Raw genomic sequence first — 14,337 nt, 5'->3', positions numbered from 1 at the left:
AATTCACCTTTAGGTTTCCCTTTAATGAAATGAATAGTGTTCCACATTCTATGGATTTGGACAAAACTTTGATGACATATAACCATCATTATAATGTCATTCAAAGTATTTTCACTGCTCGTAGAAACTTCTGTATCTGTGTATTCATCTCCCCTTCACTCCCCTCAAACTCCTGGCACTGATCTTTTTATTGTCTCCATAGTTTTGTCTTTTCCAGAATAGCATATAGAACCTATTTTTTTTTCTTTCTTTTCCCTTAAACAGAGAGGTTCAAAGCTTTTATGTCTGTAAGATCGCTCATGGCATACCCATGTATGGACCAAATAGACTCTAGGTGGCAAACTCACCTACTAAATATTGTAGCTTTCCTTCAAATATTGAGCCCTGTCCCACTGGTCCTGCCCAGCAGCCACGTGGAGGTACAGGGGGACATGTGTTGGATACTCATTCATAGAAGGCCAGAAATTTTGTGCCTCTTGTTACAATGAACCCAGATTCCTGTTGGGTGTGTTGTAAACAAAGGAGCCATTTCTTCAGGCCCCCTACTCTGAGCTACAGAGTAGCTAAAAGCTAAAAGTCCCCTACCCCAGACTTCTAAATGATGGCCATTCTGACTAAAGTGAGGTGGTACCTCATTGTAGTTTTGATTTGCATCTCTCTAATAATTAGTGATTATAAGCATCTTTTCATGTGCCTATTGGCCATCTGTATGTCTTTCTTGGAAAAATATCTACTTAGGTCTTCTCCCTATTTTTCACTGGGTTGCTTCTTTTTTTGTTCTTGAGTTGGATAAGCTGTTTATATATTCTGGAAATTAAGCCTTTGTCAGTCATATCATTTGCAATTATTTTCTCCAAAATTATATATTAAATTTATAATTATGTTTGTAATATATATGACTTCCTGGTGGCTCAGTGGTAAAGAATCCGCCTGCCAATGCAGGAGACAGGGGTTTGATCCCTGAGTCCAGAAGATCCCCTAGAGAAAGAAATGGCTACCCACTCCAGTCTTTTTGCCTTGGAAATCCCATGAACAGAGGAGCCTGGCAGCCTACAGTCCATAGGCTCACAAAAGAGTTGGACACGACCTAGCAACTAAACAACATGTAATCATAATTATGTATATTATACACTATTACACCTTAATTTCTAAAACTGAATTATAGTTGATGTACAATGTTATATGCTACATGTATATAATAAAATAGTGATACAAAATTTTTAAAGGTTGTACTCCATTTACAGTAGTTATAAAATACTGTCTATATGCCATTATACAATATATCCTTTTAGCTTATTTATACATGACAGCTTGTAGTTCTTAATCTCCTACCCCTATATTGCCCATCCCCCCTTAATTACACCTCAATTTTTTAAAAGTCTTTAAAAATTAATTCTAGACAAAGGAGACAAGAATATACAATGGAGAAAAGACAGTCTCTTCAGCAAGTAGGGTTGGAAAAGCAGGACAGTCACACGTAAATCAATGAAGTTAGAACACTCCCTCACAACACAAACTCAAAATGGCTTAAAGACTTAAATATAAGACATGACACCATAAAATTCCTAGAAGAAAACATACGCAAAATATTCTCTGACATTTCTTAGATCAGTCTTCCAAGGCAATAGAAATAAAAGCAAACGTAAACAAATGGGACCTAATCAAATATACAAGCTTTTGCACAGAAAACTGTAAACAAAATGAAAAGACAACCTATGGAATGGGAGAAAATATTTGCAAATAATGTGACTGACAAGGGCTTAATTTCCAGAATACATAAACAGCTCCTACAGCTCAATATCAAAAAAACAAACAATTCAATTAATAAATGGGCTGTTGCTGCTAAGTCACTTCAGTCGTGTCCAACTCTGTGCGACCCCATAGATGGCAGCCCACCAGGCTACCCCGTCCCTGGGATTCTCCAGGCAAGAACACTGGAGTGGGTTGCCATTTCCTTCTCCTATGCATGAAAGTGAAAAGTGAAAGTTAAGTCACTCAGTCATGTCTGACTCTTCATGACCCCATGGACTGCAGCCTACCAGGCTCCTCCATCCATGGGATTTTCCAGGTAAGAGTACTGGAGTGGGGTGCCATCACCTTCTCTGAATAAATGGGAAGAAGACCTAAATAGATATTTCTCCAAAGAAGATATACAGATGGCCAATACAGGCACCTGAAAAGATGCTCAGCGTTGCTAAGTGTTAAGAGAAATGCAAATCAAAACTACAGTGAGGTAACACCTCACAGTTAGAATGGCCATCATCAAAAAATTCTACAAACAATAAATGCTGGAGAGGATGTGGAGGAAAGTGAACCCTCTTAACAGTTTCGGTGGGAATGTAAACATAATGGAAAACAGTGTGGAGGGACCTCAAAATCTAGAGTTACCATATGATCCAGCAATCCCATTCCTGGGCATACATACCCAAACAACACTCTAATTCGAAAAGATACATGTACCCCTATGTTTATAGCTGTGCTATGTACAATAGTGAAGACATGGAAGCAACCTAAGTGTCCATTAATTGATGAATGGATAAAGATGTGGTAATACTCCTCCTAAAATAGAATTATCAGCAACATGGATGGACCTAAAAATTATCATATGAAGTAGAGTAAATCAGAGAAAGACAAATACTATATGATGCCACTTATTCGTGGAATCTTAAAAAAATGATACAAAATGAACTTATTTACAAAACAGAAACAAACTCACAGACATAGAAAATAAACTGAAAGATACCAAAAAGGGAAGGGGGAAAAATTAGAAGTTTGTGATGAACAGATACACATAACTATATATAAAATAAAAAAACAAAAACAAAAACAAGGACCTACTGTATAGCACAAGGACTATATTCAATATTGTGCAATAACCTATAATGGGAAAATCTGAAAAAAGATATATAAATATACACACACATACACCTGAATCACTTTGCTGTATACCTGAAACTAACACAACATTGTAAATCAACTATATTTCAATTTTTTTAAACAGTCTTTAAAAGAATCCTGTGTATCAGTAAGAAAAGAAAAACTAAAGAGTGTAATGCTGGCAATAAGAACAGACATATAGATCAATGGAATAGAATTGAGAGTTCAGAAATAAATGCATTGATCTGTCAACTGACTTTCGACAATGGTGCCAAGACCGCACAATGAGGAAAAACTAGTCTCGACTAAAGATGCTAGAACAGTGAAATATGCACATATAACAATGAAGCTGAGCTCTTACCTCACACCATATACAAAAATCAACTCAGAATGAATCAAGGACATACATATAACAACAAAAGCTGTAAAACTCTTAGATGAGAGAAAGGGTAAATCTTTATAATGTTGGGTCAGACAATAGTTTCTTGGTGCCGGCACCAAAAAGCACAAGCGATGAAAGAAAAAATACACATATTGGACTACATCAAAATGAAAAACTTTTGTGCATCAAAGGGTACCACCAAGAGAGTAAAAAGACAACCCACATAATGGGTATTAGCAAATATTTGCAAATCATGTCTGATAAGTCACTCATCTCACACGCTAGCAAAGTAATGCTCAAAATTCTCCAAGTGAGGCTTCAACAGTACATGAACCGAGAACTTCCAGATGTTCAAGCTGAATTTAGAAAAGGCAGAGGAACCAGAGATCAAATGGATCATAGAAAAAGCAAGAGAATTCAGAAAAACATCTACTTCTACACTAAAGACTTTGACTGTGTGGATCACAACAAACTGTGGAAAATTCTTAAAGAGATGGGAATACCAGATCACCTTACCTGCTTCCTGAGAAATCTGTATGCAGGTCAAGAAGCAACAGTTAGAACCAGACACGGAACAGACTGGTTCCAAATTATGAAAGGAGTACAGTAAGGCTCTATATTGTCACCCTGCTTATTTAGCTTGAAAATCCCATGGACAGAGGAGCCTGGTAGGCTGCAGTCCATAGGGACGCTAAGAGTCGGATACGACTGAGCGACGTTACTTTCACTTTTCACTTTCATGCATTGGAGAAGGAAATGGCAACCTACTCCAGTTGCCTGGAGAATCCCAGGCACGGGGAAGCCTGGTAGGCTGCCGTCTTTGGGGTCGCACAGAGTCAGGCACGACTGAAGTGACTTAGCAGCAGCAGCAGCACCAGAGTACATCATACAAAATGCTGGGCTGGATGAAGCACAGGCTGGAATCAAGATTGCTGGGAGAAATATCAATAAGCTCAGATATGCAGATGACACCACCCTTATGGCAGAAAGCAAAGAGGAACTTAAGACCCTCTTGATGAAAGTGAAAGAGGAGAGTAAAAAAGCTGGCTTAAAACTCAACAATCAAAAAATGAAGATCATGGCATCGGGTCCTATCACTTCATGGCAAATAGATATGGAAACAATGGAAACAGTGATAGACTTTATTTTCTTGGGCTCTAAATTCACAGCAGATGGTGACTGCAACCATGAAATTCAAAGACACTTTTCCTTGAAAGAAAAGCTATGACCAACCTAGACAGCATATTAAAAAGCAGAGACATTACTTTGTCAACAAAGATCCGTCTTGTCAAAGCTATGGTTTTTCTAGTAGTCATGTATGTGAGAGTTGGACCATAAAGAAAGCTGAGCACCAAAGAACTGATGCTTTTGAACTGTGGTGTTGGAGAAGACTCTTGAGAGTCCCTTGGGCTGCAAGGAGATCCAACCAGTCCATCCTAAAGGAAATCAGTCCTGAGTGTTATTTGGAAGGACTGATGTTCAAGCTGAAACTCCAATACTTTGGCCACCTGATGCGAAGAACTGACTCTTTGGAAAAGACCCTGATCCTGGGAAAGATAGAAGGCAGGAGGAGAAGGGGACAACAGAGGATGAGATGGTTGGATGGCATCACTGACTCAATAGACATGAGTTTGAGCAAGCTCCAGAAGTTGGTGGTGGACAGGGAAGCCTGGCGTACTACAGTCCATGGGGTTGCAAAGAGTCAGACATGACTGAGCAACTGAACTGAACTGAACTGAAGGATCTAGTATCCAAGATATACAAAACCACTTAGAACTCAAATAAAACAACCCAAATGACAAGTCAATTAAAAATTGGCAATGAGGGCTTTCCTGGTGGCTCAGTGGTAAAGAATCTGCCTGCAAATGCAGGAGACACAAGTTGGATCCCTGATCCAGAAAGATCCCACATGCTGCAGAGCAAGTAAGCCTGTGTGCCACTACTATTGAGCCTGTGCTCCAGAGCCTGGGAATCACGACTACTGAACCCATGTACTACAACTACTGAAGCCCACACACCCTAGAGCCTGTGCCCCACAAGAAGCCACCTCAAGAGAAGCCTGAGCACCACTACTGAAGAGTAGTCCCTGTTTGCTGCAACTAGAAAAAAGCCTGTGCAGCCAAAAATAAATAAAATTAATTTTTAAAAAAATGGGCGATGAACCTGAATAGATATTTCTCCAAAGAACAAATATAAATGACCAAGAAACACATGAAAAGATGTTCAATGTCTTTATTAGGGAAATGCAAACCACAATGACATCCCAGTTCACATGTACTAGGATGACTATTCTAATCCCACCTCCCCAAGCAGAAAGGACTATTTGTCTCTTTTATTCACTGTTTTATTTCCTGAACTGGAACAGTCTCTGACACAAAGCAAGTACGTAATAAATATTTGTTAAATTAATAACAAGCTCTAGGAAATTACATTTCAGAGGAACCTCCAGAACTAGGAAAATATCATAGTATCCATTTTTCTCCATTGTTGGATTTGGTTATGGTTGTAAAGAGCCAACACTGCAGCTTAAAGCTTTTTGAACATGACAATTTTCCTTCTTTTTTTTTGGTGTCAAACTACACTAATTCTTTTAAAAAATGAAAAATAACAAGTATGAGTGAGGATGTGGGAAAATTAGAACTTTCATATGATGTTGGTGGGAATATAAAATGCAACAACTCCTGTGAATGACAGTTTGGCAGTTCCTCAATAAGTTAAATGCAGAATTACAGTATGATCATGCTGCTTCATTCATGGGAATATAATAAATGAAAACAGATGTTAAAACTTGTGGGAGTTCCCTGGTGGTCTACTGGTTAGGATTCAGCACTTTCACTGCCATGGTCCAGGTTCAATCCCTGGTTGGGGAATTGAGATCCTATAAGCCACACGGCGCAGCCAAAAAACAAAAATTGAGTAGTAATGCCCTAGAAAGAATATATTAAACACACACACAATTGGACATGAATATTAACAGCAGCACTATTCACAATAAGCGAAAGGTGGAAACCACCAAAATGTCCATCAACTGCCGAATGGATTAACAAAATGTGAACTATCCATACAATGGAATGTCATTTGGCCATAAAAAAGAACAAAGTACTGATATATAGTACAATATGGATAAACTAAATGAAAGAAGTCAGATATCAAAGGACACATTGCATGACTCCATTTATATGAAATATCAATAATAGGCAAATCTACAGAAACAGAAAGCAAATTCGTAGTTACTAGGGACTAGAAGGAGCATGAATCAGGAAGCGAGTGCTTAATTGAAAACAGGGTCTCATTTTGAAATGATGAAAATATTCTAGAACTAGACAGTGGTGATGGTTATACCATACTGTGAATATATTATGCCACTGAAGTATATATATACTTTAAAATGGTTTATATGGTGAATTTTATATTTTTCAATAAAAAAATAAATTTTATTTCTATATATAATTAATGAACATAGATAAAATGAAAAATTTAAAACAATTCCACTTATAGTAGCATCCAAAAAATTAAATTCACAACGATAAACTTCACAAATATGTACAAAATCTATACTTTGAAAACAATAAAGCACTGCTGAGAGAAAATAGAAGCAGTAAATTTCTCTTGCTCAGAGAGAAAATAAAAAAAGAAGTAATAATTTTAAAAGAAACATATATTAAAGTCTGCATTTTGGCATAAAAGATGTCTTACAAATGGTTTTAATTGAGAGAGCTTGAAATGAATTACTTTTTCTAGTTAAGAATAATCAAATTTTATACATATAGGAGTCAGTAAAAAATTTTTTTCCATTAGGTTATGTAAGTAACCTTAGTAAGGGGTAAACATTAGTAAGGGGTAAACAAAACTGCATCATGAGAAAAAATACCTTTGGTTACCTTTCTATCCCTCTAACCCTATCAGCCCAATAAAGATGGAATGGCAGCAGTGTTAATAAGCAATCCTGCTTACAGTAAAACTGACCCTTTTTTGGCATCTGGACTGGAAGGCTCCTGGTGAGAAGCCACAGCTTTGGGCTTCCCTAAATGCAGTATAATCATTCCATTCTTTGGAAAACCTTGGAAGTCAAGGCCTTGCTCATGGGCTAAGAAACATGAAATTACCAAGCCATGACAACTTGCAACCACTGGCATGAGCTTTTTTTCTTCTTCTTTACACCTGGGCTGTCATTTAGGAAAGCAGAGAAAGCCTCAGGAATGCTGTGAGGATCCTTACTGACCACGATTCTAATGCTGTTCTCACCACATGCAGTGTTTACTGTCATAGCTGAGAGCTTTTAAGTTTAAATGTCTATCTGAACCCCAGATCAACAGCAATCATAAAGCCACTGCATGACCTAATGAATTTAGTTTAGAAAGCAGATATTAAAAGTTCAAGAAACCACATAAGGCAAATTCACCTCTTAAAAAGTTAGAAGAATATGCGACATTATAAGAGGAGAGAACTCAGAAAAATAGGACTTTAATGGGGACTTAGTATTTTAAAGCGTCTACTAAAAACTAGACCAAATTAATGACTATTCAGTTCAGTTCAGTTGCTCAGTTGTGTCCGACTCTTTGCGACCCCATGAATCGCAGCACTCCAGGCCTCCCTGTCCATCACCAACCCCCAGAGTTCACTCAGACTCACGTCCATCGAGTCAGTGATGTCATCAGCCATCTCATCCTCTGTCATCCCCTTCTCCTCCTGCCCCCAATCCCTCCCAGCAGCAGAGTCTTTTCCAACGAGTCAACTCTTCGCATGAGGTGGCCAAAGTACTGCAGTTTCAGCTTTAGCATCATCCTTCCAAAGAAATCCCAGGGCTGATCTCCCTCAGAATGGACTGGTTGGATCTCCTTGCATCCAAGGGACTCTCAAGAGTCTTCTCCAACACCACACTTCAAAGACATCAATTCTTCAGCGCTCAGCCTTCTTCACAGTCCAACTCACATCCATCCATGACCACAGGAGAAAACCATAGCCCTGACTGCTGCTGCTGCTGCTAAATGGCTTCAGTCGTGTCCGACTCTATGCTACCCCATAGACGGCAGCCCACCAGGCTCCCCGGTTCCTGGGATTCTCCAGGCAAGAACACAGGAGTGGGTTGCCATTTCCTTCTCCAATGCATGAAAGTGAAAGGTGAAAGTGAAGTCGCTCAGTCATGTCCGACTCTTAGCGACCCCATGGACTGCAGCCTACCAGGCTCCTCCATCCATGGGATTTTCCAGGCAAGAGTACCTTTGTTGGCAATGTCTCTGCTTTTGAATATGCTATCTAGGTTGGTCATAACTTTCCTTCCAAGGAATAAGTGTCTTTTAATTTCATGTCTGTAGTCACCATCTGCAGTGATTTTGGAGCCCCGAAAAATAAAGTCTGACACTGTTTCCACTGTTTCCCCATCTATTTCCCATGAAGTGATGGGACCAGATGCCATGATCTTCGTTTTCTGAATGTTGAGCTTTAAGCCAACTTTTTCACTCTCCACTCTTACTTTCATCAAGAGGCTTTTTAGTTCCTCTTCACTTTCTGCCATAAGGGTGGTGTCATCTGCATATCTGAGGTTATTGATATTTCTCCTGGCAATCTTGATTCCAGCTTGTGCTTCTTCCAGCCCAGCGTTTCTCATGATGTACTCTGCATATAAGTTAAATAAGCAGGGTGACAATATACAGCCTTGACGTACTCCTTTTCCTATTATGCAAATTATTTAAAAGCATATAGATCACCAATTATTTAAGTCTAAGAGGAAAGCATCATTGTACTGCAGGCCTTACTGTCACATTTAAGCATCCGCCCAGGTGGCAGGGGGACAGTTTGGGGGGTCCACCGTACACATCTGAAATGGGAACAAAGCAACCCTGAGTGGTAGGAGGGGGATTTGGGAGCCAGGAGCCCTGACTTGGGAGTTTGCACATCAGGCACTCTCGTCGGGGCAGGAGGGGCCTGAGGGACCGTTCTCGTCCACTTGGGCCGCTGCCCCACTCCTGCCGCTGTCACCGGAACCGGCCAGACGACTCGGGGAGGCTCCGGACAGGGCGCCCCGTCTGCTCAGGGTAAACCCACGCCCCCTCTCACGCAGCCCAGCCACAGGGCACGACACTCGCCCGTCTGACCGCCGCCAGGTGGACACCGGCCGGGCCGCGGCTCCGGGCGCTTCCCCGGCAACCCCTAGGCTCGGCCGGGCCGGTTCGGGGCTCCCGCGGTGGCCACAGAGCCCGAGGGCCGGCCCACTCGCTCGGCCGCCAGGACCCCGGCGAGGCGGCCTCTCCACAGCCAACGGCCACAGGCAACGGCCGCCTGCCCGCGCGCACCCGCTCCGCTGGCCCGCGTGTTCGGTGCCCGGCCCCCGACGCCCACCTGTTGGTCGCACTCGGGGCATGATTTGGTGGCCATCTTCACTTTCTTAGCTCGAGTTGCAGACATGCTTTTCTCTGAAGGCAGCGGCAGCAGCAGCGGCTGCGGCGGCTCGGGCTTCGCCCCTCGTACCTCAGGCGCCCAGCCTCAGCCCGCCAGGTCCAGGCTAGCCGGACCCAGGCTCTGACGAGTAAGAGCGGGAGCGTCCGCAAGCTCTCTCAGAGCCTGCGGGCCGAAGGGGCGAGGCACGACGTGCGCCGGCTCTGAGGGTCTGCGGCACAGCTCCCATTCACAGGGATCGGCTCCTCGCAAGATTACTTGGCCTGGATCTTCTGGCTGAACAATGGGTACGCCCCCTGTAGGCCGGCATGGGGACATGGCTTGGCCGCGACTCCGCAGTGAAGGGCGTCGGGCTCGACCAACGAATGGGTCGTGGTATTGAGCACAGACACGACTGAAGCGACTTAGCAGCAGCAGCAGCAGCAGCAGCAGCAGCAGCAGCAGGATCATGGTGCTGTGCACGCCCCGTCTCTGAGAGGAAGAAGAGAGAGTGAAAAGCAGGTGGAGAGTGAGGTGCTTGGCACAGATCCTGATGTTTGATAAACTTCCGTTTCGCAAGTCTAATCATTGAGGAATTGGAGTAGAGATGTCATTAATGCCCTGGACCCAGGGTTGGGGATTAAAAATTCATTCGTTTAACGAATAATTGCCTAAGGCCCACTATCGGGCAAATTTGAATAATATGCAATTTGTCTGCCCTCAAACACCATCTAGCTGTTTAGATCTGTTACTACTTGCTGCTGCTGCTGTTGCTGCTGCTGCTAAGTCGCTTCAGTCGTGTCCGACTCTGTGCGACCCCATAGACAGCAGCCTACCAGGCTCCCCCGTCCCTGGGATTCTCCAGGCAAGAACACTGGAGTGGGTTGCCATTTCCTTCTCCAATGCATGAAAGTGAAAAGTGAAAGTGAAGTCGCTCAGTCGTGTCCGACTCCTAGCGACCCCATGGACTGCAGCCTCCCAGGCTCCTCAGTCCATGGGATTTTCCAGTACTACTGGAGTGGGGTGCCATTGCCTTCTCCGGTTACTACTTAAGAGCCCACAATGAAAGACCAGTTTGTTTTAAATTCATCATGTATTTTTAGGAAAAAAAAATTACTCGTAAAATGAAGTGAAAAAAAAATATACAAAATACAAGTTCATTTTTTAAATGTGGAATTCGACAGCCATAAAACTACACTTAAAAAATTACATTTCAACAATTGGAGCAAACATAACAAAGAAAATAATTTAAGAAAGTAAACTTCATTCTGACAAAATTTGCCAATGAGCATTTATTACAATGGGTATTGCACTGATATCTGTTCTACAATTTTAAGGAAAGCAAAGGCATTAGTGAAATTTCTACTCTACATGTTAATGTCTGTAAGCACACTTTGAATGAAGACAATGTATATAAAAAGACAATGTATAAAAAAAGTTTTCAGTGTGACAAATGAGGTTGTTTCTTGTTTACTCATTCACCTAAATGAGTTTGGATTGATAAAAGCACCACTTGTAGAGAAAAATTTACGTCGAAACTGTCTCTGGGTTCTTGTGGCAGGAAAACTATCTTAAACCATTAAACTATGTTAATGGTGATGGAAGAATAGATTTTAAAGCAATTTTAGTACATTCATGATTCATTCTTACCCTTTCTCCAAAATGAACTGATGATGTAGTTTCATAATTCATATTCAAAGGAGGAGGAGCCCCCTCAGAAAGGAGCACAAGGCTTTAGAGGGGATGAAGGGAGAGAGATTTGGACCCCAAATTTTCTCTCTGTTCTTTGGCTTCTGTGTGGTCCCAGACGATATGCCTCATCCAGCTTCAAGGCTGCTGACAGGCAGCTGGAAATGACACAGGAGCTTCAGAAGAAGCCTGACCCCAGCCAGCCCCTGCTGTTCAGGAAGGTGTTCACCGATCACATGCTGATAGTGGGACGGAACAGGGAGAAGGGCTGGGGTCAGCCCCAAATCCAGCCCTTCCAAAACCTCACTCTGCTCTCGGCCCGCTCGGCTCTCCACTACTCCCTGCAGCTCTTCGAAGACCTGAACGCGTTCAAAGACGGGGGACCAGCGCGTGCGCCTCTTCCGACCTTGGCTCAACGTGGAACTCATGCTGTGTTCAGCTCTGTGCCTCTGCCTGCAGTTTTGACAAAGCTGAGTTGTTGGAGTGCATCCGCCAGCTAATGAAAGAAGACAAGGACTGGGTTCCTGAGGACATAGGCTCCAGCCTCTATATGCTGCCAGTGGTAATCCAGAAGGAGCCCTCACTACATGTCTGCAATCTTCCCCTGGCTATGCCTTGAGCCCTGGCTCCCTCCTGGAGGATCCATCCTTCATCTGAGCCTGGGTAGGTGGGGTCGGCGACTGCAAGATGAGGGAAAATTAAGCGCCCACTGTGTTCGTGCAGCAGGAAGCACAAAAGAAGGACTGCGAACAGGTCCTCTGGCTATACGGGCCTGACCTCCAATTCATCGAGGTGGGCACCATGAACATCTTTGTCTTCTGAACCTACAACTATGGGGCGCTGGAACTGGTGATCCCACCACTGGACCGTGTCATCTTGCCTTGATTAGTCCGACAGAGTCTGCCGGACCTGGCTCGGACCTGGGGTGAGTTCCAGACTGTGGAGTGTAAGATCACCATGAATATGTTCCTGCAGGCGCTGGAGGAACTGCTTGTCAGGTCTGCCACATGCATCGAATCCTGTACCAAGGCAAGCATTTCCACATTCCCACTAAGGAAAATGGGCTGAGCTTATCCTCCACTTCCATAAGGAGCTGAAGGCGATCCAGTAGGGATCAAAAGCCCACAAAAGGATGTTCCCGGTGCAGTGCTGCAGGCTATGCCGAACCACTCACTCCAGGGACCACCGACCTGCAGCATCCAGCCCAGTTGGACCTTTACCTCCATACCAATGACTCACCTGAAGTGATATGAAATAAAAGATGGAGGAACCTGGGACTCTGGTCCCCCCACATTACACTCCCAAAGTCATAAGGGCCTGACTCAGGCATCTTGGCCTCTAGCCCTGCCACTCAGGCCTTGGGGACCTGTACTGCCCTCTGTTCTGTATTGTGTGGTCAAGGATTGTGGAGTCAAGATGTTTAGGAAACACCTTGACTCCAAATCTGCATCTCTGTTTTCAGGCTGGATCTCCCCAGGGCTGCCATTGAGTTTTTTCCTTTAGCTGCAATTTTGGAAAAAAAAAAAAATGCCAAGGAACAAGAAAAGAAATTCATATTCAATCCTAATGAGTAGCTAGATCTGACAATTTATCCAAGAGAGTAATGGTTAGAATTTAAAATGTCTTTCAGTGAAATAAATTGATTCCAGATCCATGATTTTCCTGTATGGGGATCTTCTTTTGAGGTAAAGTGAATTCAAACTGTTCTATAACATTTGTATAATATTTAATTATAATTTTTCACATATGTGCAATGTCAAGTTCATAGTCTCTTTCACTGATAATTATTGTTAGAATATGAAATAACAATACATGTTCTTCCAACTTTCTAACTTAAATTTTTGTTCTTCAGTCTTAACTGCTGTACTTGCATTCCTCCCTTCCACTGATACATTAAAATCCAAAAAGCTTCCCTGGTGGCTCAGATAGTTAAGAATCTGAGACCTGGGTTTGATCCCTGGGTCAGGTAGATCCCCTGGAGAAGGGAATGACTACCCACTCCAGTACTCATGCCTGGAGGATCCCATGGACAGAGGAGCCTGGTGGGTTACAGTCCATGGGGTCACAAAGAACTGGACACAACTAAGCTACTAACACTTGCACTTCACTCCTTTCATCCTTCACAAAATAGTAGCAAACCAAATTTAGCAACATATTGAAAGGTTTATATGTCATGACCCAAATGAGATTTATTCTCAGAATTCAGGGAAGTTCAACATACAAAAACCATTCAGTAGAATAACCCACAGTGGTAACAGCAACAAAATGGTGGAGTAGGAGTTTTCTACCATCCTCCCTTCAAAGAACACTAGTTTTGACAACATGCACAAGTGAGGGTATCTTTGTGGAAGTCCAGGAGTCCAGTGAAGAAGTTCTAGCACATCCTTGGAGCAAAAAGCAAATCCACTAAAGACCCACTAAAGACCAAAAAAGCAGTTTTACATTATTTGTGCCATTCCTCCCTCAGTGTAGCACGTCTCAGAGGCAAAAGAGACCTCCTAGGGCTGGAATTTCTTTCACAGCAGCAAGTGAGAGCATGTGAGTGAGTGCCCAGCTTCTCCCCCAGCTGTGCAGGACACTCCCAAAGAGGCCCACTTCTTTCTGGCCCTATCCAGAATATGAGGTAAGTTACACAGCTAAGAGTGGGGAGAGGCTGGGAACACAGTAGGCAGTGCTTGAAATGCATCAAAGAGATGTGAATTCTTCTGTTTTGTAGACTCCATTAGAGGATCACCCACAAACCTCTGAAGAAGCCTTACCAGCAGATCCCCCCAACTGGCCCAAAGGCGTTCCCAACACTCTCCACACCTCACCCACACAGTCTTCTGCCTTGCAACCAGCGTCCTGTGTGTGCCCCTGAGGTGGCAAGTACAAGCATTGGCAGAAAGCTTGTGAGTACATGCATAAAGCTGGCCCAACTCTGCAAGACTGTGAGAAAGCAAACAAACTTCAACATTCCCCGATAGCTCAGTTGGTAAAGAATCCACCTGCAGTGCAGGAGATCTCGGTTCGAT

The 14,337-nt window shown here is 43.0% G+C and overlaps 1 non-coding gene and 1 pseudogene across 1 annotated transcript; one reads left to right on the top strand and one right to left on the bottom strand.

Annotated features, from left to right (window-relative positions):
* Positions 1 to 431: 431 nt before the first annotated feature.
* Positions 432 to 558, bottom strand: LOC138991883 (small nucleolar RNA SNORA11). Its single transcript, XR_011467781.1, has one exon. It is a non-coding gene; the product is annotated as a small nucleolar RNA SNORA11 (small nucleolar RNA).
* A 10,857-nt stretch (positions 559 to 11,415) lies between these two features.
* LOC102274002 (branched-chain-amino-acid aminotransferase, mitochondrial pseudogene) lies at positions 11,416 to 12,557 on the top strand (annotated as a pseudogene).
* Positions 12,558 to 14,337: the final 1,780 nt, after the last annotated feature.

This window comes from Bos mutus, chromosome 18 (genome assembly GCF_027580195.1).
Source record: "Bos mutus isolate GX-2022 chromosome 18, NWIPB_WYAK_1.1, whole genome shotgun sequence".
NCBI classification, from domain to species: Eukaryota; Metazoa; Chordata; class Mammalia; order Artiodactyla; family Bovidae; genus Bos; species Bos mutus.
Note: the sequence above shows the minus strand (reverse complement) of the source record. Positions and strands in the feature narration are given on the sequence as shown.